The sequence below is a fragment of the Sapajus apella genome, unplaced genomic scaffold (genome assembly GCF_009761245.1).
Source record: "Sapajus apella isolate SASKATOON/1434 unplaced genomic scaffold, GSC_monkey_1.0 scaffold72, whole genome shotgun sequence".
In the NCBI taxonomy this organism is placed as follows: Eukaryota; Metazoa; Chordata; class Mammalia; order Primates; family Cebidae; genus Sapajus; species Sapajus apella.
This window is the reverse complement of record NW_022437012.1, coordinates 1,001,775-1,027,665: the sequence shown is the minus strand read 5'-3', so window position 1 is coordinate 1,027,665 and position 25,891 is coordinate 1,001,775. Positions and strand designations below refer to the sequence as shown.

The following is a 25,891-nucleotide window of genomic DNA, read 5'->3' as shown; positions in this document are numbered from 1 at the left end:
CGCACGTCATTTGCACTGCCAGTTAAATTCATCTTCCGTGTGCCAGGCACTGTGTTAGATGCTGAGAAACGTCATGAATGAAGCTTGGCATGTGCTTCACAAGCTGCCAATCAAGAGAGCCTGTCAGGTAAAGAAAGAGGTCACACTGAGCTTCAGAGGGCAGGTTGGCAGCAGAGAAAATAACAGTGGAGGCCTGCGGTGGGCTAGGTGCTACATATCAGACCATCACGTGGGATCAACTGCAGGGCCCGGGCCCTCAGGCCCACATTCCTACCTCCCTCCATAAAGCTTCTGCAGAGACACAGAGAAGGGCCGAGAGTGGGCCCAGCAACATGGCTGGCCCTGGCAGCTCTAGATCTGGACGTGGCTGGGGCCCTGGTGGGTACCTGGGAGGAGCTGCAGCCAAGGACATTGACTGGCCTGTCAAAGGGGCTTTGTCATCTCAGAAGCTTGACTGCTTTGAGGGTAAAGGCACCCAGAGGAGTTTGGACTGAGGGTGCCCTATGATCAGCTCTTTTTTTTTTTTGAGACAGAGTCTTTCTCTGTCACCCAGGCTTGAGTGCAGTGGCCTGATCTCAGCTCACCTCAACCACCGCTTCCCAGGTTCACGCGATTCTTTTACCTCAGCCTCCTGAGTAGCTGGGATTATAGGTGCGTGCCACCACACCCAGGTAATATTTGTGTTTTTAGTAGAGACGGGGCTTCACCATGTTGGTCAGGCTGGTCTCGAACTCCTGACCTCATGACCAACCCGCCTCGGCCTTCCAAAGTGCTGGGATTACAGGCATGAGCCACCCGGACCGTGGATCAGCTCTTTCTTGTTGGAGAGTCTTCCCTCAGCCACTGTGGCAGCACGTGGAAGAAGGAACAGAAGGCAAACTCCCCAGAGCAGGAAAAGAAATTCTTTTTAAAACGTCTTTTCTGCTTCCCTGCCCTTGGAATCTCCATCATTCATTGAGAGATACTATAGCCAGTGATATTCATGTGACTCCTTCCATCCTTCTAACCACCCAGGAGTGTGAGTAACTCCATTTGTCAGAAAACGAAGCACTGAAGCTCGGAGGGGGATGGGGATGACTTGCCCAAGGTCACACCACAGGGAGACACAGAGGGAGTGGATTAGGAAGACCCAGGCCAGGACGCCCAGAGCCGAAAGGGCCCCCTTCCCCGCAGCAAGGGAAAGCCTCGGACAGGCCGCCTGCCTTGGGGCGTTTGCTCCGTTGGACTCCACCTTGGGGCCTCGGAGGGAGTGGCCTGGGTCCTGGGCCGCGTAAAGACCCTGGGGAGCCCTGGCGGCCGCTGAGGGGGCACAAGCCGGGCAGGAAAAGAGCCTCCAGCTCCCGGCGCTCCACATCTGCGCGGGGGGCTCCCCGTGCGCGTTTCCGCCTCCTGGGGGCCGTGCCGAGCGGATGCTGCTGCCTGCGTGTGAACAGGGCTTGTTTTCCCTTCACGCCCTCGGGCTCCGTTTTTATGAAGCACTTCCTTCTGTTGGCGCTTTGGGAATATTCATTCTTGGCTCGCGCCCCGCACGGTTGACAGTTGGGCTGGGAAATGTACCCGCGACTTAATTAGGGCATCGCCAGACCTGCCAAGCTCCAGCTCCTCCCCTTCGCGACTGCCGCGACCCCAGGGACCCCCGGGACCCCCAGGGCCTGCCCCACGCTGTGGGAGGGCGCCTCGCTGTTCCTACGGCTGTACCATCAGGGCCCAACCCGTATGCTCCAGCTCATAGAAACCTGTCCTGGCCAAGGCAGACCGCCGGCCTGTCCCACAGGTAAGCAGTACTACTGCACGCTTTTGTTCTTTCTCTTGCTCCCTCTGGGTTGACGTCCGCCCTCTGGACATAGTCAGACTTCTGCTGGCCACAGACCACTCCAGATGCCTTCTATTCACCCTCCCTAAACCTCCTGTCCTGAAGCCTGGCGGCTGCTGTGCCCCAGGCACTGCCCTGGGCCGATAGACCTATATGGGCCACCTGCTCTGTTTCCAACATCCTCACCTGGAGTCCAGGAGGAGAGGCTCCACCTGTAGGTTTCACCTTGTTTTTGAGGAAGCTGAAGGTAGCATTCACAGGAAGGCTGGCTTTGTAAGCACTGCAGAGCTGAAAATGGACCGCATCCATCTACACGGCCAAGGGCAAGACCAGGGAAAACCTCCCACCCCCAAAAGCCCAGAGGAACACCGCAGAAGGAGGCTGGCTGGGTTGACTTGAAATGTCAAGTCAAAAAATAAATATTGAAAATTCAACTGCATGTGATATTAAAATCCCACCATTAAAAAAAACTAGAAAAAATATTTGCAACACATATGGCAAGGGGTGAGTTTCCTTAAATGCTAAAGCACTCCTACAGTCGGCGGAAAATCAACAACCCCAGGGGAACATGGGCAAACAGCAACAGGCACAGAACGCAGCCCCAAATGGCTTCCTCAGAAAAGGGACGTGCAACCTGCTGCACAATGACAGGAATGTGGAGGTGAAAAATGGCATCGTGCTTTAGGTTGTATAGAGAAACACCTTCAAGAGTGTGGCTCTGTGGGGGGCTCCCACTGGCGTGGGTGGTGAGGGCCCAGCGGAATTCAGTGACAGCCTGCACAGCAGGGGAAGAGCCTGGGTCAGGCCTCAGCACTTCCCAGCAGTGTATTCGCTGGCAGCTTACATTCTCTGGGCCTCTGTCTTCCCATATGTAAACTGAGGACCTGGGAACTGGCATTTCCTGGGAAGATGAAGATGCGGTCTCAGAGGGAAGAACCAGGGAATGCCACAGAGGCTGAGAGGGCTCTGGGGAAAGGAGGAAGGGGTCCCAATGGGGAAGGGTAGGGGCATGAGAGGGTGGGAGAGGAAGTCTTGGTGGGGGCAGACCTGGAATGGCGGAGGGAATGGGGTGAAGATGGAGTTGGCCTTGGCGACCACACTTTCAAGTTTATTTGGTGGTAGAGGAAAGAAGAGAGCCTGCAGGAGGGACAGGATACAGGTGAGAAGGGGGTTAGGATGAGGGACATGAGAATTATCTATAGACTGAAGATGGCCTAGGCTCCCAGGCCGCGGCTCTCCAGGGGCATCTCAAAGCCTGGCCCACAGCGAAGCCTCCAGGCTGGCCTTGTTTTGTGTGATCCAATCTAGCAGAAGGCCAGGTTGTGCTTGCAGGGCTGGAATGCACCCAGAGCCCCATAGAGGGATGGGCTCAGCCCAGCTTCCCAGGAATCAGCTGGCGAGGTGGCATTTATCTCAGAGCTGTGAGGATAGCAAGACCAGAGGAACAGCCCAGAGCCTGGCATGTGAAGGAGGAAGCAGAAACTCTAACCCAGGAAAGGCCCAGCACCACAGCCAAGCAGCAAGGCTAATAGGAAAACCGATTCCAGGGTCAGAAGCTGGGAGGAAGCGTAAAACGTGTGCTTACAAAAGGTGCCTGATATATGGAGGGCATTCCACTAACATTTCACAAATGCATGAACTGAGAGGAGACCTCACGCCTGAGCCCGTGAGTGCAGCGAGGATACAGAGGCATGGTGGCTGTGAGGACAGGTGCTGGGCAGGCAGCACAGGTGCGGTGGAAATGTCTGCTGCAGGCTCAGCACTCTCGAGACTGCAGATGCAACAGGCAGGCACTCTGCTCCCCAGGAAGTTGTCCTCTCAAAGGGAGGAAGGTACCTCGCTGGGGGCCTAGCAGCTGAATACAGGCTCCCTGGATTCTACAGGGTTGCTTTCCTTGCTGCCTTGGGGTACATGACTTTCACAGTGCAGGTAACTCTACTAACCTTGGATAGAAGGAGGGAAAGCTCCTGAGCCTCATAGCTTCCAGGGCCTCAGGAGGGATAGAGAGGGCAGGGGGAGAGGGAGAAACCTGGCCAGCTCTGAGCACCTGCAGACTTCCAGCTGCTATCCCTCCGTCGTGCCTCAGTTTTCCCAGCTCCCTGTGCAGATTTAGGTCAGAGCTAGAAGTATCTGATTGGCTGCTGGCCAGCCAAAGGTGGCACCCTCTACATCCACCCTTAGTCCAGTGGGCTCTGGGCTGAGCTTGTTGGGACAGGTCACATTTGAAGAGGAAATGGGATTCGGCAGGCCAATGAGCTGACATCTGGGTTGTCCTGGATGATTGGCGATTGACTCCAGAGGCTGTGTGATAGACCAAAGAAGGCTCCAAACAGGTTCAGCCCACCTGGGCTCCATCTCCTCCCTCCTGAGCTGAAGAATGCAGGGCCTTCTCCCTCCCAGCCTCAGTTTCCAAAATTGCAAAATGGAAATAATAATGGGTTTGTCACAGGTTGTTGAGAGAAGAAAATAAGAGAATAAAGAGGATAGTGCTCTGCAAACTCCAGAGCTAGAGATGAGCTGTTTTATTTCACACCCAAGGGAGTGAATGCCTTGAGTTTTACTTTCCATGAAATCTTGGTCCAGCTCCCAGCCGATGCTGGGCACAGGTCAGATCTTATACCTTCATGCACAGCTTGTGAGGGAAAATGCGCGTAAGTCTTTCTGCAGTCGGCACCAGGCTGGACCAGCTCAGCTTCAGTTGTAGCGCTGCCCCCAGAGGAAGGAAGGTGGGTGAGCCCTCTGGGCCTCAGTTTCTCCATCGGCAAAAGGGGCTTGCTGATGACTGCCTCGCCCAGCTCACACACTGCTGGAGGATTACATCACCCCTTCTCCCTGCTTGCCTTCTTTGCTCCACATTTGCTCTTCTTCCCCTGCTCCCTGGATGGTGGCAGCTGACAAGGAAGGAGCCCTTTGTGCCATTTCTATGCCCTCAGCAAACTCTCCCTCCTGCCAGGTCCTCCGAAATCCAGGCCACCTGCTTGCACAGCCTAATGCCAGATGAGAGTGCACTTTGTGTTCCTCTTTAATTGTTCCAAGTATGTCAGTTACATTTTCACAGCTGGATTCTAAACCTCAGAAGTTGTCGGTAATCTCTTTTGCCAAGATCGCAGGTGACCTCCCTGCAGGAGCAGAGCAGGCACCCGGCACCTCGGTTCAGGGAAAAGGAACAGAGCAGCTCTCAGCACCGTGCTCTCCCTGACTCGCCCGGCCCTCCCTGCCAGTTCTCGGCCTCTTGACCTCTGCACGTTCCTCACCGTCTGCACAGCCTCAGTTTCCCATACATTGCATGCCTGGGACAAAATACTCCTCTTGAGTGGGCCCACCATGCTCCTTCCTCCTGGACCCCTTCTCACTGGTCCCTGGGATCCTGGGACACCAGCAAGGAGGGGCTGTCGCTCCTGAGCTCACACCCAACTCTGCAGGCCGGGGTGCCATCTCCTACAACAGCTGACAGTGGCGCCAGCACCACTTTGGTGTCACTTTTAACACTGCGCATTAACACCACCGGCTGACTGCGCAAGGAGGCCCCGGCAGAGCCGCGTGCAGCCACACCCCACATGTGGAGTTGTTAATCCAGCAGTTGTTCAGCAGGTTCTCTGGGCCTCACCTCCAAACGTGTTACTTCTGGAGGGAAAGACGCCCACAGAACTGCACAAGCTCTCCAGGAAGGAATGACAGAACCGGCCTGTCCTCCGTCGGCCAGGAGGAGAAGAGGAGGCATTTCTGAGCAATGACATGCGAAGTTCTGGGGCCTGGATCTCTGCCACCTACACACAGTTCCCTAAATTAGAAGAATAGGAGGAAGGAGAGAACGAGGAAGAGGGAAATAGTGTCACCATACAACTTAAAATCTTTTCTTGAATCTGCAGTTTTATCTGTGCCACATGTTTTCAAAGAGTATTTTATGATGTAACGGGAAGAGAAAAAAGCAGTGAAGAAGCAAAATCACAGACGAGATGTGTCTTCGATTCTGGGAATGTGTGGGGTGGTCATAGTCACAGTGTCCCCGGTCCCACTGCCCATTGCATCCAAGCACCCTGGGAGACTTTCCTTCCTCGCCCCTTGATATCGGGATCGTGTGACTTGTTCTGGCCAGTGACACGCGAGGGAAGTAACCTGTGACACTTCCTGGTGACAGTGTTCAATTGCTAGTGCTCCCCTTCCCAGCCTGCTCTCCCCTGGCCTAAGGAGCCATGGAAATATGTATTGATTCTGAAGACCCAGAAGCTCAAAGGAGCCTCTATCACTGAGCCAAAGTATGGGAAACAGCACCTGAGAGGCACCCGGACTCCTGGGATCTGGGCATAAGCAGAAAGTGAACCTCTGTTCTGTGAAACCGCTGAGACTTTGGTACAGTTTTCCCTAGAGCATGAGCTATATTGACTGATATAGTAAGTATACAAAGTAGATGGGAAAATATTACTGAGAAGCATTGCAGTGACTGGAAATTTTTATTTTTACACTTTTCTAGATTTCTCCAGCTTTTTACAGTCAGCATGTATTACTTTTATGATGCTTAAAAGTTCCCAGTCTTATGCATAGCTAGCTTTTTTGAGTAAATAAATGTGTCCTTGGTACTGGGCTGTGTCTTCTGCTATGTCATCTCATTTAGTGCTTTGAAAACACTGAAAGGATTTTCTCATTTTGCAAATGAGAAATTTAAGTTTTAGAGGGATTAGGTACCAGGCATTCTATACATATTATCTCATTTATCTCTTCAGAGGCTCAACATATTTTCTACCAGTTTTAAAGGGAAGGCTTGGGGAAAATGCCCACAGTTAGTCACTTAGGAGTTGAAGAAAGTGAAATTAAAACCACCACCATCACAACGGATATCCTTTACGGGATGTTTTTATGTGCCAGGTCTAGGCATGGTCTCACTTAACCTTTCAGTAACCCTACAGTGTGGGTACTAATATTATTCTTACTTTCTAGGTAAAAAAAAAATTGGAGGCCCAGAGGGACTGAGCAGCTGGCGTAAGGCCACATAGCTAGCAATCTGTAGAGCTGGGACTGGTACCTTGGTCTGCCTAAATTTTGGTGAGCTCATTTTGCTAAGAATGGGGGTGGTACTTTGGCAGGGCACAGTGGCTCACGCCTGTAATCCCAGCACTTTGGGAGGCCAGGGTGAGTGGATCGCCTGAGGTCAGGAGTTCAAGAATGGGGGTGGTACAAAAGGTGATTTTTAGGTAATACCATTTTAGGCAAGAAAATTTTTAAATTTCTAATTTTATAAAAAAATTATATGTTCAAAATTTTAAAAGTCAAATGGTGCAGCAAGGCAGGTAATGAAAAGCACCAGTCCTGCCTCTCCTCAGAGAAAGCTACTTCAAGTCTTTTAGCTGTTCCTGCTGACATTTACTTTCATATTTCTAAATATCATTCTCTAGATGTATTTTTTTGGGGGGATATTATGTATTGGCTTCCTCCTGTGGAAGATTGCTGGTTCTCCACCAGCCACCATACACAAACACACACTTTCCCTTCCAAGACAGTCCTATCTCAGTCGCTAAATCAACGCTCAGTTTTTACCGTATCATATCTACATATAGATTATTCACAGCTAAACAAGGGACTGTATTACGGGTACAGTTGCTGTCTTGTACAGCTTTTTGTTTTCCCTGGAGTTAGTAATTACCTCAGTTTTTAATGTAATTAGTTTTTGCTGTAAGATTACTAATTCTTCCCACAAACGGTGACAATAAAACTCTAAAATTTCTAGTAATGTAGTCAAACACATCTGGCAACCTGTGAGTGCGATTTTTCTGGGAGCCCTCCTGCTCCTACCTGGATGAGCTATTCTCCTGGCCATTGTAGTAGAAGTAGTGAAATTTCTCTTCACCGTTACCCTGGAATTCCCTTTCCCTGTCCTGTGTGGGTGCCTTGTTTCTTAGATCCTAAGTCGTCATCTTTCTTGCTTTACCCCCTTCATTTTGTTGTAATATAGACGCCAGTAGCTTCCTTGGAGACTGCATATGGGAGTTCAGTTTTTGGATAATTGATTGACAGTTTGGCTGGAGGTATAAATCTCAGTTGGAAATCATCTCCCCTCAGAATTCTGAAGGCAGTTCTCTATTGGCATGTGGTGTTCTGGGTTGATGTGAAGCAGTCCGATGCCATTCTGATTCTCGATCTTCATTGTGTGACTTTTTCAGTCTCCGAAGCTTCTAGGATTGTCTGTTTATCTTTTGTTTTTAAAAAACTTTTTCATAACATTTAATACTTATTCTGAAAAAATGCTTTTAATAAGTTAGACTAGATGGATAAGTCCATTTATCTATTTTAGCCCAGTCATCTGTTTTATATCTAGAATAAGCCAGAGGGGAGATAATTTCCACACTGTCATCACCATCATCACCACTGTTCTGGAGGATTAGCCAATGCTCCTGGAAAGAGGTATCCGATTGGAGAGGAAGAGGTAACTTACTGCTGATTGAAGATTATTTGACCATTTACATGGAAAACCCTCAAGAATCAACTGAAAAAGTGATTGAAAATGACAAAATAACTGAGTAAGGTAACTGGATTCAAAATTAGTGTTCTATTATCAATGGCCTTCAAATACACAGACAACAGCCAGAACTGAAATATAATGGATATAAGACTGCATTTGCAAAAGCAACCTAGAAATAAACTTTTTAAAAATGTGCAAAACCATTTTAAATGCTGCCAAAGGATACAAATGTGAACTTAACACCACATTCTTGGGTTAAAAATCTCAACATTATAAGGATGCCAGTTCTCCTAAATTAAGCTACACATCAACACAATCGCAATGAAAATACTAACAGAATTTCTTGTGGAACCATACCAGTTAATTTTAAAGTTGATATGGAAAAATACACATTCATCCAGGAAAAGTTTGAAAACAGAAATGTAAAAAGCAGAGATAACCCCATCCATTATTTACTTGTATTTTAAATCTATTATAAAGCTAAAACAATTAAACCTATGGCACAAGTACATGAATAGCTATATAATTCAGAAATTACTAGAAGTCACCCAATATATATAGGAAGTTACCATATGATCCAGTTGGCACTTAAAACAGGATTTATCCATATTTGGTATTGGAACAATTGGCTACCCATCTGTAAAAGAAATTAATTTAGATCCTCACTTCACATGTTATACCAAAATAAATTCTACATGCATCAAAGGTTTAAATGAATTCCTTAAAGAACCAGAAGAAAGCAGGGGATATGGGAATGATCATCTATTGAGACTTTACTTCCGCTCAAGGCCTGGTGACATAAGCAGGCCCAGCTCATGGATTGCTGGCTGAATAATGGATTGACTGACTCTCGGGTCCTGTACTAGATGCTGTAGCAGTGGCTGCCAATTGCAGGCACTGGACTAGATTTCCCACATGTCTTAGTCCATTTGTGTTGCTATGAAAGAATACCATAGGCGGCCAGGCACGGTGTCTCGTGCCTGTAATCCCAGCACTTTGGAAGGCTGAAGCAGGCAGATCACAAGGTCAAGAGATCGAGACCATCCTGGCTAACATGGTGAAAGCCCGTCTCTACTAAAAATACCAAAAATTAACCATGTGTGGTGGCACACACCTGTAGTCCCAGCTACTCAGGAGGCTGAGGCAGGAGAATCACTTGAATCCAGGAGGAGGAGGAGGTTGCAGTGAGCCGAGATGGCACCATTGCACTCCAGCCTAGCCAAACAGGAGCAAAACTCTGTCTCAAAAAACAAACATACCCAAGCACTTTACCGAAGAGGCCTGGCCTGTGCCCGCCCTTTATCTGAGAGGCCTGGCCGCTGCCCACCTAAGGGATCCTTTGCTGTCACTCTGTGCTCTCTTGCACTCCAAGCCACGTGGCCTTGGGCGTCTAGAATCAGCCAAGGGCTTTTTCTCACCTCAGGGCCCTTGCACTGGTTGTTTCCTCTGCCTGAGACACTGTTCCCCTGACTCCTTAGCTGGCCAGTTCCCTCCTCATCCTTCAGATATCCTCTTAAATATGCTTTCCCAAAAGAAGTCTGGAATATGCTCCTAGAGGCTGAGGGACAGCAGAAATGCTGACTCCCACGGGGTCCCCCGGACCATGGAAAGAGGAGTCAATTTCTGAGTGCAAAGGGAAACCTTTGAAGGGCTGGGGTGTGGGTGGGGCGATGCAGCAACTGGATCTGATTTACCTCCTCCTGAAAGGCTGCAGCACCCCCATGGGAAACCACAGGGCCGGAGTGGCAACCGGGGAGAGTTGGGGCGCTTGTGCAGGTGACATGTGCAGAGGAGCGCAACTGGAGAGAGCTCATGGGGTATTTTGGAACCCACAGGGCATGCAGAAATGCTGGAAGGAGTGGGATGAGCGCCACAGGCAGCAGGGAAAAGAGTCAAGCGGGGTGGCACGGTTTCCAGCCCCAGCAGGGGATGGGAGGTGGTACCAGTTTCCTAAGGTGGAGACCCAGGAAAGGTACAAAGCAGGTGTGCTTTGGAAGGACCAGTTCTGGCGCAGCCCCTCTTCCTCTCGGCCCCCTTCCACCGTGCGCCTGGACACAGTGTGAGGGCGCAGGGCCGCGCGGGCATCCCCAGCTCCGTGGCTGCGGCTCAGGTCTGTGGGGAGGCCTGGATCGCGGCCGGGTGTCCCCGCGCCCCCCCGCAGCCCTGGCAGCAGCACCGCCAAGAGCAAGAGCACTCCCATGACCAGGTAGGAGGCGGGTCCCACCTGCGAGCCAGTGAGCCACTCAGCCTCCTTGGGAAGGGCGAGGGTCAAAGTGGCACCCCACGCGGCGGGGCTTGGGGGGCTGGGGAAGAGCGTGAAGGCCTATCCTCCGCGAGGCTTCGGGCGCCTCAAGGCAGGGTTGGGGGGCAGGGCGCGGGGGCTTTGTTTGCGCGGAAACGCCTGGCCCCGCGCCGGTGCAAAGGCCGCTTTGTGCCCGCGGCCGGCGGAGGTGGGGGCCCCCTGCCCCGGCCCGGCCTGCGGCCCCGAGGGGGCGCCCGCCACTTCGCCGCCGCCAGCGCTTGGCCCGGGGCGCCAAAGGGCCTGCCTCTTAATTGTTCCCAGAACCGGTGGCATTTAGGACAATTAATATGCAAAACAGGAGTAAGTCATCTCATTCGCGGGCCCCACGCGGGGCGGGGAGCAGAGGCATTTGCTAGGCTGCGAGGTCGCGGCCCCCGCCGCGTGTTTATCTGGGGAAATGGAAATCAGGTGGCGCACAAAGCCGCCCCGCGGGTCCGGCCGCGCCCTCCGCTGCCCGCGGCGGGGTCGCCGGCGCCCGTCTCGACTTGCGGCCGGGGTGGGCAGATCGGCCGGCAAGCCTGGGGTCGCCTCTGGCCCTGCAGCCCGGAGGCTGCGCACCATCGGGCCGCCCACCGCCCCTCTCTGGGCCACCACGCCCAGCTGGTATACCAGGAGTTCTGTTACGACAGAAATCAGTTCCCAGGAGAATCATACGACTCCCTAAGTGCTTCAGATCAGAGCTCGCGTGCTCCTGACCCTTATGCTACCGAGCCTTGACTGGAGTCCAAAGCCTACTTGCATTCCTGCATTTAATCCTCAAAATCGCACTAAGAGGCAGGTGATTATTTCCATTGTTCACCTAAAGAAACCGAGGCAGAGAGGTGAAGATCGTCACCGGGCCGGGACCAAGCACTTCCCCATTACGGTGTGAGCCCCAGGCCTTTGTTATTTCACCCGGCAGCTCCCTCCGCTAGGGAGACCGGCCCTTGCAGGCAGAGTTCTGTGAGCCTGCTACTACTGCACCATCCTACTCATTCTTCCCGAATTCCAGAAACGTAACGGTACCCACTGTGCACCTGCGCTCTTCTAGACTCGGGGGGTTCCGCAGTGAACAAAACAGGAGATTCCAGCCCCGCAGGACACCAGTGAGGGCACCTCCAGGAGAAGCCAGCAGGGTGACTGCGACTGGCCCCTCGAAGGAGGTGACACGTGAGCAGACAGCTGGTGGAGGTGACAGAGGCTTCCAGGCAGAGGCAATGGCCTTAAGGCTGCAGTATAAGGAGGCCAGGGAGGCCGGTGTGTGGAGCCAAGGGGGAGGGATGGAGACAAGGCAGAGGTGGCCCGGGCTGGCCACTGGGGGTGCCGGCTCCAGCTCCATCTGCACACTGAATTCTCTGGATTCTCTTGGTCTGCAGACAGCCTGTGCGTGGGGAATTGTAAAGGTTTCTGCTTGGCCCAGCCTGGTTCAAGTGGCCCCACCTTGGGCTAATTGGCAACAGCCAGGGGCAAGTCACATACTGGACACACTCCCATCAGCTGGACACCCACCCCAATCGATACCCACTACGCAAGTGGCCCCCAAACCTGAGCAGCAGGCAAAGTTGAAAGCAGTCCAGGGAGCCAGGGTCCAAAAGCCAGAGACATTTCTGAAGGTTGTCAATTTGTGAGGATTGGTACAGATCCTGGAACTGAAGATGTGGATAACCTATGTGCACTGGGGCCAAGGGATAAGGGCATCAGGTACCTAGACATGATGGAGGGGTGGGGGGAGGGGGGCCCAGTGTCAGGCAAACAGGAAATGTTCAGAGCTAGGTGTGATATCTTAACAAAATCACCAGTCAGGAGAAGTTGATGATGCTGGTCCCGTGCAGTTGCTTCTATAGGAGTTCATGGGGCAGGGATTACCAGAGGAGAGTTTGCAAATCTTTTCCTATAGGACTCCTTCTCTATGGTGACAAGCTTGGTCGTCAGTCAGCTACCTGGAGAGCCTGACTTTTCCCCTCTCTTCCCACCCCTACCACATGCTCATCAAGCCAGCCCATTCTTGCTCCTTAATGCCTCTTTCCCCATCCCTTCCTTTCTATTTCTGTGGTTCTGTTTTGGTGAAGACTCCTATCAGCCGTCTTTGGATCGTTGCAGCGGCTTCCTCCCTGATCATCCTGCTCTCACTCTTGCCTTCAATTCACACTCCAAATAGGGCACCACAGGGATCTTCCCCCATGAACTCCTACAGAAGCAACGGCACGGGACCAGCATCATCAGCTTCTCCTGACTGGTGATTTTGTTAAGATATCACACCTAGCTCTGAACATTTCCTGTTTGCCTGACACTGGGCCCCCCTCCCCCCACCCCTCCATCATGTCTAGGCACCTGATGCCCTTATGTGTGACACCACCTCAGCTCTTTCCTCTCTGGGCTCAGTTCTCTGGCTCTGCAATGTGGACTTTGGCCAGGATAGTGAATGCCCATGGTCCACACTGATTCTCAAGCCTTGTGCAAACTCTTCCGAACACATACGTCTAAGTTGCCACCCTGGTTAAAATCTTCTATAATTAACAACACAAACCTATTAAAACATGGGGCAAAGGAGTTAGGCATTTCTCCAAAGAAGATATACAAGTGGCCAGCAAGCACATGAAAAGATGCCCATCACTCGCCTTTAGGGAAATGCAAATCAAAACCACAATGAGATAGCATTTTGCACCCATGAGGATGGCTACTGCCTAAATGTGGTCCATTGCATAAATATATTCCTTCTCCTGTTGAATGAGCTGTTTCCAGTTTGGAGCTACTATGAATAAAGCTGCTGTATGTTGGGAGACAGCTCCCTGTGAGTCTCCTAATTCTGCACATCTTATGAGTAAGGCACGGACTGACCTATCTTTTCATGGATGTTTGTATTGCAAAAAGCTTTGGAAGATCAAGTGTCTCCCTCTGGAGCAAAGGGAAAGCATGCTTGCCTCCCGTTATAAAAGATCCGGGTTCCCTAAGCTCAGGGTTCCTCTCCTGTAATGCAATTTGCTCCAAGTGTGGTATCTGCCTGGGTCCATTCACATTGTCCTGTGGGACCTGGGCAAAGGGAACTGATGCAAATATGCTGATACACTTGCTGCTTGTGGTGCTGTAAGGAATAACATCTTTGTCTCTGACTCATGGTTCTCGAATCTTCTGCCAGCCTCTCAAAGAGCCTAACTCATTACCTTTCAAGTTGGGTAAAATTTCAGACCTTTTATAGTTCTTGACACTAAATATTCAAGTGTTTCTGTGAACATATATATCTCCACTTCTTCTTTCCCCTTCCACCCTGCTGCCTGGAGTACAGACCTGGTGGCTGGCACTCTGGTGACCATCTTGACCCATGAGGACCAGCGATGTGGTGGATAGAAGGAGCATGGGTGCCCAAGGCCTTTGCAGATCAGAATGACTATAGTGGCCCTGGAATTTTACAGGAGGAAAAAATGACTTGTTGATATCATGTACTGTGGTGTTCTCCAACCCATGTTGTGGCTCATCCTGTCTGAGATGTCTTCCTACCCTCCCTTCCTTTGTTCGCTAATGTATATCATACTAACCTCAATGAATGACTCTGTTCACGTTTCTAGTTCTTCCCCAGTGATTGCTTCCTGTATCCTAGGGCCTTGCACAGTGTCTGGCATGTTAGTAGATGCTCAAGAGGTGGGAGCTGATGAGGTAAACAAATATATAAAAGAAAAATGCAGGTTAACAGAGGCGATGGGAAAGCGGCATTCTCACTTAGAGGATCAGGTAGAGCATTAGGTTGGCAAGGAGGGAGCCAGAGCTAGAATCCTGTGCTGTGTGACACCACCTCAGCTCTTTCCTCTCTGGGCTCAGCTCTCTGGCTCTGCAATGTGGGCTTTGGCTGGGATGGTGAATGCCCATGGTCCACACTGATTCTCAAGCCCTGTGCAAACTCTGAAATTTGAGTACTGCTTTTCTGGCAATGCTGCCCTGCTTCTCTCTCCTGTAACTTATGTTTGACCAACAGCATCATTTGATCGCTGAGAAAGGTTCACCCCTTGCTGGGCCCGGGACTGCTCTGCAACCCCAGCTTGTGGAGATGTGGGTGCCTGGGCCGCTTAGCAGCTGGGGAGACTGACAGCTTTACTGAGCCCAGCTGGTGGCATCAAGTTTCTGGGTGCCTGGTCACCATGTTAATCTGCTCTTGGTGCCACTAATACCAATTTGTGAGCAGACAGCCAGGATCAGACAGGCCAGCTGTCAGGCAACTGTGGACAGCTCAGTGTGTGGTTTGATTTTATGGCTTAGGGCTGGAATTATAAATTAATTAGCAAATTTAAGTTTCTGGAGCTGCTTCAGATAGGTAGCTCCAGGGGGCCAGGTGACACCAGTTTAACCCAGTGGCCCCAGCCCAGGTCCTGCCACCCACCGCTACCACCACAAGGCAGTCAGAAAGAGTCCCTCTGTTTCCAGCACCACCACCACCCTGCTGGGGACCCAGGTGGGCCCTCTACCTCTCTAGGCCCAGCAGCTTCATCTGTACACAAAAGGGCAAGACGGGGTGCTTTGTCTGTCTTCTCTACGCCAGCATCCTGGGATTCTAATTAGGCACAAGATGTCTAGTGTGTGGTAGAGCCAACACAGCTCTGTCCGTGCTTCTGCCTCCAGAGCAGGTGGGAACACTTTCCCTGCCTTACCCCTGTAACCTTTACTGAGCTCCAGGGATCCCTGTTTCCAGAGAAGACAGGCAATAGAGTGGAGTGATCTAAAATTATACGGGCAGCTGTGTCACTCCTCCAGCCAATCCCCACCCTCCAACAGGGAGGTTTCCCAGTGTCCTGATGGCGGGGTGGGGTCTCCAGATGCCCTGCCTATCCTAGCACTGCCTCTCATGTCCTCTCATTGTCCACGAACTCCAGCCACACCAGCTCCTCCCTAGTCCTCCTAAGGGCAGCTGCCTTCCTGCCTGTCACAGGATCCCAGCATATGCAGTTCCCTCCGCCTCTCCAGCGTACCCCACTTCCTCCAGTCTGTCTTCCTGCAGGCTGATGCTCCCTCCTCCGAGAAGCCTGATCTGACACCCTATTCACTGCTCTCTGAGTGCCCTGCACTTTCCCCAGCACCCCTCATCACAGAGGGAAACACTCACTTTTAGGGTCACTTGTTATTTCATACTGTCTCCGTCCCCCCATCAGAACTGTGAGATCCATGGCACAGGAGCACGTCTGCTTTATACATAAGTTTTGTCAGAGCCAACCAGTGGTTTCCCAATGTGTATTCTCTCCTCCTGTCTCCCAGGAAGAGATCCCTTGATTTTTACCTTGACCCATGTTCACCCAAAATAAAGACCACAGTCCCCCGTCCCTCTGCAGCAGGGTGTGGCCACGTGGTCAAGTTCCGGCCAATGGTCGGAATGAGCATGCTGTGTGCTGCACCTGGCTGTGCCTTTCCTCCTCCACCTCCTCCCACTGGTGAAGGAGCATGATCAGTGCAGGTGTGAGGTGTGCGGACCATGCAAACGAGCTCACTCCAGAAATGCAGAGCAACAGGTAGAGGGGCCTGAGCAACGCTCCAGCTGGGGCCTCGGCAAGCGAGAAGTCAGCCTCTGTCTTGTTAGAGACACTGTCATTCTAGCCTAGGTCATATAACTGCACCCCAAACCGAATTTGTATACCCCTACATCTGGTAGGCACCTGGTAAACATTCACTGACTAAATAAGGGATTGAATGAATGAACCAGCAAAGTATGGGAAAACCAGAACTAATGATCCCAAGCTTCAAGCACATTTTGGATTCCAAGAGCTTTTATAGGCTGACCTGGGACCTAATAAACATTATTTGCTTGAAACATGGTCCAAGTCCTCCACAGATGGGCTCGTGTGTCCACAGACAGTGGCAGGCTTCATTGGCCCAGGGATGGGCTCTGTTGATCTTCCTCTTCCTGGCACAGCCGTAAGGCTCAGGGAGGCTGTTCTTGTGGCTAGCTGGTTTCCACCAAGTAAAGGGTGTCTCTTTACCAGGGTTCCACCAACCAGAAGCCCTACTAATGATGGCAAGGACGTGCCAGGGCCGTGAGAGTGAAAACCAGACCAGATTTCATTCCGAGTTCTTTTCAGAAAGTTAGAAATATTTTTTAATGGATGCAAAAGCTTTGAAATCTGGTGTTATGTGAAGAAAAATGAGTAGTAAATATTTTGACAAGGGGGCCTGTCAGGACAGGCACTGCAAAAAAAGTAGGTAGAACCTGAAAATGCCCCAGAATCCATAGTTGCTAATGTCTGAGATTTCTTCCCGTGGGTAAAGTAACCATAGAAATTTTGAAACGCAAATAACCCTTGAGAGGGCACCCTGTAAGCCATTCTCAGTGATCTGTGGCTCTGTGGGCATGCGTTTATGAGATCCTCGCGACTGAGTCAGAGCAGGTTTGAATGGAGCAGGGTGGGGAGAGAGGAGAAGGGGCCGTTTAGGCGAGGACATGAGGGAAGCCAGACTGCCGTCACCTACTTTGCAGGTGCTGCTTCCTAAAGATTGGCGAGGAAATGGGGCATTGACAAGAAAGAAAGGCACATGGCAATTCTTCTTCCCCACCAGGGACTTCAAGGTCCATCCCCCTTAGGGGGTGCAGAACAGTAGCTCTGAGGTCTCCTGGTCACTGCTGTCCCCAGCTGGAAGGGTCACCTGAGGCAGTGGAGGTCAGCTCCCTGCCTCAAGGCACGGATCTAACCAAGCCACATCGGACAGATGTGCAACGGTTTACATTTAGGCTGCATGTGTCATTAACTACCCGCAGAAGCCATGAGCTCAGGGAGATTCCCTTGGCTTAGGCCTCCCACATCCTGCCAGAAATGCAATGCAGGTGGGTTGGGCTGTGGAAACTGGATGGACTAAAGTTCAGGCTTAGCAAGAAGATATATTGGCAGGTGATTATGTGCTTTGTGAAAGCTTTGCTGTGCAAAAGGGAAGCGCCCCCCGCCTCTCCCCGCCCCCCACCCCGCCACCCAATCACCACCCTTGGATTCCACCCACCCGCAAGCCCTGCCGGGAAGATTTGGCCCCATCTGCTGTCGTGGAATTATGTTGGAAACCTTTGAGGATGAAGGGGAAAGAGCAACTGACGAAAGGAAACTAGCTTGGCCATCCACGGCCTGGAGCTGGGCCCCACCTGTAGCTTGTTTTTGGGTAACTTTAGGCAAATCACTCCCCTGCTCTGAGCCCCACTCTCCATCACATCTGAGGCTCAGCACAGTCTTTTGGGGCTGCTTATAAGCTGTGTGTCCTGGTGCAGGCGACTCAACCTCTCTGATCCACACAGCCTTTTCAGCCATAGAAACAGGAAAGTCATGACACTTATCTCAGAGGGGTCTTGTGAGAATTAAGCCAGATAGCAATGACAGGCGCCTGGAACAAAGAGGCCAACCCATTCAATGCAGTTAATAGGCCCCAGCCTGTCACAGGCCTGGGCTCCAGACTCCAACCTAGTCACCGCCTTCCGAATCACATCAGTTGGTCCCTGGGTGTGTCTCTGGTGCGGAGGGTGGAGGGGCAGCCCGGGGACTGCATGCTGCCCGCAGCAAAACTCACTGAGCTTTCAGTCAATATTTGAAAAATGAGAAGACCTCTTTCTCCCTCTCACTCTCACACACATGCACACTCTCACACATGCACACGTAACACACATACCCACTCTGCATTTCTGGCTTCTCTAGAAAACATCAGAAGACCTGGCCACCCTAGGGGCCAATTCCTGCCAGATGTCAAGCAGCTGTTGCTGAATAGCAGCTGCTTCCTCTGGACGGGAGCACAAACGTGTGACTCCTTCACAGTCCCGCCCTCCAGAAGCCCTCTCACCTAGCTCCCTTGCTCACATGCCATTTACCTGCCCCGCCCCTCTGGACCTCTGTCGCTGATTGTACTTATGGTTCTGTGTCTGTTAGGCTCATGTCTCTTGCATCTTTGCCCTGCACCCTGACTCCCAGATCCAGCCCAGGGCTGAGGCCGGCATTAGGCAGAGTGGGCATTTGTTGGCTGTGGTCCTTTGCTCTTCGGCGTGCAGAGCCCTGCATGCCTACTCCATGGGGCTGGCACTGGTCTTGAAAGCAAGCAGGTGCTCATGGTGAAATGAACCTTTGAGCTCAATGCCACTGGACAGATGCTCATTTCAAGACGATCAGAACTCGATTTCTGTGCTCCCTGGGGGTGTGGGGCAGCAAACAGAACCTGATCTGGCTGGGGAGCAGGGTGGCAGCTGGCCCAGGAATGCACAGCCCTGTGCCGGAGGCCGGAGCCTTTGTCTTGTTCTCCTCACAGCTATGGAGTTTGGTGGCGGCCCAGGGCTCCCCTTCTTTGTTCTGTGAAGAGCAGAGGCAGGCCCCGTCTCTATCTGAGAGGCCATTAGGGCTAGTGTCCCTGTTTAAGATCTGCACATAGTCCCCCATCCATGAGCTGTGCAGGTCAACTGTCCATCCCACCTGTGAGAGCACCCTGAGCCTCAGCCATCCTGAGCCCGGTGCTCAGTGCTGCAGGGATGTCCAGAAACCATTCCCACCGTAGGGAGCTCTTGGCTGGGGTTACAGTAGAACACGGAGCTGGGGAGTTAGGCCACAGCAGGAGGCTGGGAAGCCTTGAGAACAACTTCTGTGGACACCCCATGGAAAGAGAGGGCTGAGGACTGTAAGCAGGGAGGTGGTCAGGGAGGGCTTCCTGAAAGAGGTGGCGAAGGGACTACAACTCTAGAAGGAATGAGCTGCCTGTGAGTCCACGTTGACTACTCTCATTTCCCCCCTTCCTTAGAGCCCAAGTCCTGAAAACGTCCCCTCAAGTACATATGAGCAGGTAGTTCAAGGGCTGGCTTTCAGTCTATGCAAAAAGGCGGCTGCAGGAGCTATTCTCCATGGAACAGCAAGTCTGGTCACCTGGCAGCAGCTTGGAGGCCTGGCCACAGTCCTGGCTGTCCCCTGTGCCGGGCCTCAGCTGCCTGTCTCAGGCCTTGCCCCTCCTGTTCCCTGGCCCTTTCAGGTCGGTGCAGCCCCTCCGTAGCTCCCGCTGCTCCCTGGCCACTGCTCACTGCTAGCTCTTAGTGAATGTCTCTGGATCCTCCTCTGTGCGTTTTGCTGCCCAAAGCCCCAAAAGACAGCATCTGTTTGTCTGGACAGACACTGGGCGCTATGCCACACTCGAACCAGGCTAGTGACAGCTACCCTGGGTCAAATCTCCGAGGCTGGCCTCCCCAGCTGTGGCCAGAGCATCAGGGTTGCGTGGAGATGCCGGCCCTCTGCAGGGCAGCAGCCTGGCAGAGTCCTCGGCTGTGTGGGGGCAGCAGTCTAAGAACCCTCACGTGCAGATCGTTCTAGCAATTCCCAGCCCTCGGGGCACCTTCAGGCAGTGCTATAGCCAGGTGCGAGGAACAGAGGCTGATCAGAGCTAAGAGATGCTGCTCCCAGAATGCCTTGTGCCAGGGCCCCCCGCCGCGGAACCCAGGTGACAACTTTGCTGTTCTTGACAAATGCAAACCCCATCCTGTAACACAGGCCAGGGAAGCAGGCACCCCGCCAGCAGCTTGGCGCTCACCAAACCGCAAGACTTCTTGGGCAAAAGATTTTGTTCTCTCTGCCCCACCAAACCCTTGTCTCCTGTAATTTTGCCATTGTTCTTTCCAGGGAAATCTAATTTTAAAACAAAAAACATGTTTCCTAACCAACAGGACACATGTATGTGCCAACAAATATTTCATTTGAAAGCAAGTCTTGCTCAGTGTAAGCTTGTTTTTAACGGACAGGACAGAACACCATGGCCAGCTGCGCAGAGTGTGTTTGGCCCCGGAGGCCCTGTGTTCCTTTCAGCTCGGAAATCTGGCTGGAGGTGTCCAGCTGGGACCACATCGTGATGGTCACATAGTTTCCAATCTGGAGGGTGAGGCGGGGCCTGGTGGCAGTGAGATCTTCTCTTTCAATCAAGAACCAAAATATCCCAGTCTGCGACATTATCAAGCCCGGATGTGTCTCACACACAAAGCCGCTTGCAAAATAGAGCCACATTTGAGCTCAGGCCAGGGGTGATGTTGAAAACAACACAGCTAATAAGTCACTGCTTGCTGGATGAAATCAAACTGTTTTTGTTTTGTGGAGGCTTCTCAGCTTCTGGGGCAGCTCTTCTGTCCCAGGGGGAGAGCCCTGTGTCAGCCTCTCTCTCCTCTGCTCCAGAGATGCTGCTGCGTCTCCGCGGGCCTGGGGCTCCTCGGGCAGACCTCAGTATCCCACACATATACTCAGTCACAGCTTCCATAGCATGGGCTAAATCACACCCTAGACCCAGCCCGAATAAGAAAAAAAAGTACCAGTTCCATCCGGTGGCAAGAAGCCTCAAAGGTCAGCGGTGACTGTCAGGCGCCTGGCTGTCTCTGTGATCAGCACCGTGCTGGCAGTGGGCGTTCGTACCGTGGGAGCACCAAGCAGTGTTGTGTGTGGGCTCCCACGTTAGGGGCAAATCCGAGTGTGAAATCAATGCCTGCCACTCACAGGCTGAGCCTCACACACTGTGAAACCCCTCTGGGCTACAGTGTCCCCTCTGTGCAGTCAAAGTGTATTTTACACCTCTATAGGTCAGAGGTGGGGAGTAAAGGGGAGAAATCTGTGAGGCCCAGGCGGGGGCTGCAGAGAGCCCTGCCCATATGCATCCTCCTGGCTGCCTTAGAGACATGAACCTGGTGTTTTGCTGAGGGCCACCCAGTCTCCCTAGTGGCTGGGTATGGCCACGTGAGTGACCCGCAGGCTGTGAGTGTAGTGCTACATGGAGCGTCTGGAATTTTCCTTAAAAGACAGGTGGCAGGCACCTGTGCCCACTGTTTGGAATATAGAAAGCATTGCTGGTGCCAGGTCCATTCTGGACCACGAGGCCTGGACTACATCTGCAGCAGGGCGCAGCAGGGGTCTCGCTGCACTTGTCTTGGCCTGTCTCCCTCTGGACTGCTTCTCCACAAGAGATAAGCTTTTTTCTCCTTTCTCAAGAGATCTCCAACATTTCTGCGCCACTCATCTCATGGGCACAGGCCTGGCATTGAGTACATGGGAATGAGCTGCATGTTTGCCCTCCAGGGATGATCATGTCCTGCGAGACCCTGGGGTGACTCAATGGGGCCTCTCAGTGGCGTGAAGGAGGTGGCCCACTCCCCTCTGGACAGGCAGGCAGGGGCTACAGGAGGAAAATGGGCCAGTAGGGAGTGGTGGGGCCTGGAGAGCCAGAGCCCACAGCCACTGCCCAGGGCCACCAACTGTCACCCTGAGGAGAGTCAGACTGGCCTTGCCTGAGTCGCTGATATTTTAAGGGAAACTGGGAAGCTCCTGGTTGAGTACATGCTGATAGTTCTTTCAGATTTGCTGGCAACACACAGTGCAGCTGCCGTGGCGGGGGCTCCATGAAGCACATCTGTTGTGCATGTGGCTTCCAGCCTGTGCCACCCATTCATGCCCTCTGTCTGTGTCTCGGTTAGAACACAGGCTGGCACGGGGCAGGCCACAGGCCAGCTGTTGTGCAACCTTCTTTTCTTTGCGCCTCTCAGAGGGCTCAGGGGCTCTTCACCTTGCCCCTGGGAGACTCCACACACCCCTGACCCCTCAGGCTGTTCACACCAGTGCGCCTCTTTGCCTCTCCTGCCATTTCCCTCACTCAGATTCACACAGGCATGACATCTCCACCACACTACATGCTGCCAGGGCACAGGCTGCTCCACCTTTCAGAAAGAGGTGGGCACAGTAAACAAGATGCTGTCAAGGTCCATTCTCTCCTTCCAGCTTTATTAAATGTCCCTCTGAGATTAAGCTGGGCACATGACCTCCCAGCCAAAGACCACTTTCCCCAGCCTCCTGGACAGCAAGGTGTGGCCCACGAAATAAGTCTGACTGGTCAGATGTGATCAGAAGCAACTTCTGGGTCATGCTTTCAGAGGAAGAAGGAGTGCCTTCTCCTTCCCGTTTCCTGCTGGCAGGAATGTGGATGTGATGGCAGGAGGGGGAGCAGCCACCTTAGACTGAGAGGCGAAAGCTGATTCTTGTGATCAGCAGAGCCTGGGTTCCCAGTGCCATGGAGCTGCCATATAAGCCCATCATGCTTCCCTTCAGCCTGCCACGTGAGGGGGCAGTAGACTCTGATCTGGTTTACAAGACAGTTACTTTGTCATTTTTACAGCAAGCCTGTATTTCATAGCACTAGTGAGCGTGTGTTCTAACTGGTTCACATGGCTTACCATTTTCATCTTGCATAGAACTCATTCACATCAGTTACCCCACTAGATCCACTTCATTCTTGCATGAGTCCGTCTAGTAAGCGAGTCCTGAGCATTTTCTGTGCAGGTCGCTGGGGAAAACGCAAAGGCAGATGACCTGCAGTTCCCCACACTTCAGCAGGAGCTTAGGATGGATGGCGAGAAGACAGTGCCATTAGAACCCTGCTCTGTGGCCCAAGGTGGCAGTTCTGCAAACAGTGGATGAACATCTGCTCTGTGCTTCACTTGGAGTCCCTGTGGGCTAGGTTGTCACTGCAGAGAGTGACATCACCTGATTCTCCCAGGGAAGCCCCAGACATGCAATAAGACTCCAGCCAAGCGAGGGGGCCAATGTGCTTGTGTGTGCACACGTGTCTGAGCAAGCATGTACACGCATGGACGAGGGAGGGGAGGGAGAGAGAACAGGTCTGTTTGTAAGGGCTCGTGGACAACGATTCGCCTATTCATCAAGATTGTGTTGCATACCTCCTGTGCCTGACAGCTGACAGAGATCAGTGAGCCAAGCCTCTTCCTGGAGAAACCCCCCTATCGGCCATAGACACACCTGAAGATACCTGTGACTCCAGTTGCTCCCTGGGGTAAGGACAGGGAGCAGCTTCCATTGCGCCCACAGCTGCTGCAAAGTCTCTGTGTCCCGCTGCAGGGCACATTCGTGGCATCTGTCCTTTGTCCCTGCCCTTAGGATGGATTTACACTGAGCCATTCATGCTTTGTTGTGATCAAGAGCTGGGGTTAGGGGCTCTTCCTGAGGCCACTGCACAAAAAATCCCAACCACCAGCGTCCTCAGAAATATTCCTAACCACGCCTATCAGCCACCTGTTGGCCAGCATCCCAGAAATTTATATACCTCATTGCGTTCATTTTCATAGTAACCCTAGAATGAAGGCAGCTTATCCCCCATTTTACAGATAAGAAAACTGAGGTTTGGAGAAAAAGAAGAGAAGGAAAAAGCATGGGCACTATCATGAAGAGAGACCAGCCAGGCATCTCTATTTCCCTGCACCCCTCCCCAGGCAGACGGGCTGGGCTAGACCCAAAGAGCCAGGACCAAGGTCAGGGTCAGAATGCAAGCTCGGGAACCTACTGGCTGGGGGACCTTAATTGACCTTCCTGGGCCTCTGTTTCATTGTCTGTAAAATGGAGCCAGTAATACCCAACTCATAGGATCGTTGTTAGACCTAAGTGAAAACATATAGAAAAATGTACATGCAGACACAAGCCTAATATTGGGGCCACTACTGACTGGTGGTTATAAGGCTGAGACTCAAGGTCAGAAAGGCCTGCCCCTACTCCTTCCTGGCTGTCTGTGCCCTTAACCCCTGTGCAGATGGCAAGAGAGCCATGGCGCCCACCTTGTGGGGCTATGTGGGCAAAATGAGCCAATGCTACGAGGCGGAGCAAGTGCCCAGCAGGCAGTAGGCACGGCTTCTCCCGCAGCTGTGGTGTGTGTGCCTCCTCTGTGTACTGAAGCCCCATCCTCAGCTGTGTGAGTGGACTAGGCTGCCCTGTGCTCCAACCCCTGGTCAGCACCAACCCAAGGAACGGATTGCCGGGCACTGGTCTGCCCATTGTCCCCAGCTGCGTCTGTCCTCTAGTGGCTGTTCTTTCCTTCCAGCCTTTCAGACCTCCAGCCAATCAGCCTCTGACCCCAAGGACCAAGGTCAGAGGCAGAAATAAAGACAAAACAGTGCAGCTATCTTAAATCACCAAATTAGCCGTTGTGGAGGAGGTCAGTAAAAGAAAATAAAACAAAGATGAGATATAAGGTCTGAAATAGAAATGCCAAGGAGAATGACCGGTGGGGGTTGGCAAGTTAGGGAGCCAGGAAGACCGAGGTGCTATCTGGGTGGCCTTGGGCAAGTCTCTGCCCTCCTGAGGGTCTGCCCCTTAGAGCTCAGGACTGCAGAGACTGTGATTCCTGGGTTATGCTTGCATGAGGGAGCCCAGAGCTCTGTGTGGGCTGCGGTTCCTCTCCACGTGCCCTCCCCAGTGCCTTCACCCGCTCTGGGCTCCAAGTCCCATCCAAGAGTCTGTCTCCAGCTGGGCTTCTCCCCTGCAGTGCAGATGCCCAGAGTCACCCAACAGCTTGATGTTTGCCCAGAGGCCTCGTCCGTTGTTATAGCCACATGTCCGGAACTGAGCTGTGTACCGCCCTGGGCATGGTGGAGGCTGCCCTAAGGAGACGGCCCTTGCCTTGCAGGAAGGGGAGCCCGAAATCCCCAGGGGCTGGAGGATACTGCACGGGAACTACACCCCACCCAGGACTGCTGAGCTGAGAGGGCGCTGCCATGGCGAAGGCTCTTCCAACTCACACTGCCAGGTCCCCGGCCTCTGGTGGCACCAGGAGAGGGTCAGAGCGTGCCTGGCAGGGTGGGCCCTGGCCTTGCACCTCCCACCCTGCCCGAGAGACATTAGGCTGCATCTCTCTACATAGCAGAAGAGTGGGGACATAGGTGCCTGCCTCACAGGGTTGTGGGGTGGCTTGGGAGAGGGCTAGCCTCCAAGGGGATTCTGTGGCCCAGCTTCCGCCCACCATACCCCTGCCCGACAGCCACCCTACATGCTCCTGAGGGTTCAAGCTGGTGCATGATCTTCAGGCTTCTCCTGCCTTCACCTGACAGCCCCCCACACCCCAGCCACACCCTTCTTTAATGCTGTTATTTTTTCGTTATTAAAACGTTGTAATAGTCATGCATTTTAGTTGCTTAAATTCTGCAACAGTGAAACAATAAAGATGGAAATCACTCTTCCAGTTCCATTCCGCTCCTCAGAGCTACCTACCACTGATGGTTGTACATTTCACTCCAGAAACATCTATGACAGCCGGCAGTTACAGACACAGGCGTGTGTATGCGTCCATGTGAGTGTGCATGCAGGATGGTAAACGGCACAAACCGGCCGGCGTTGCCCGTGCTGCTGCGCGCCTTGCTGTTATTTTCCCCGGATGAGTGGGGAGCATGTCTCAATGGCAGCGGGGCAGCTTTGTGCCAGCTGCGTAGTTTTCTGTCGTGCACGCTCCTCCCTGCTGATGAGCAGTTAGGTGGCTCCCCTTCCTTTGCTAGTACAAACCACGAGGCCCTGAACATCTTTGACATTTTCGAATGATACGCTCCTAAACGTGAAAT

The 25,891-nt window shown here is 52.5% G+C and overlaps 1 long non-coding RNA gene across 1 annotated transcript; it reads left to right on the top strand.

Annotated features, from left to right (window-relative positions):
- Positions 1 to 6,450: 6,450 nt before the first annotated feature.
- On the top strand, positions 6,451 to 8,972 carry LOC116531806. Its single transcript, XR_004260594.1, has 2 exons — positions 6,451 to 6,853; positions 8,124 to 8,972. It is a non-coding gene; the product is annotated as an uncharacterized LOC116531806 (long non-coding RNA).
- The last annotated feature ends 16,919 nt before the right edge of the window (positions 8,973 to 25,891 follow it).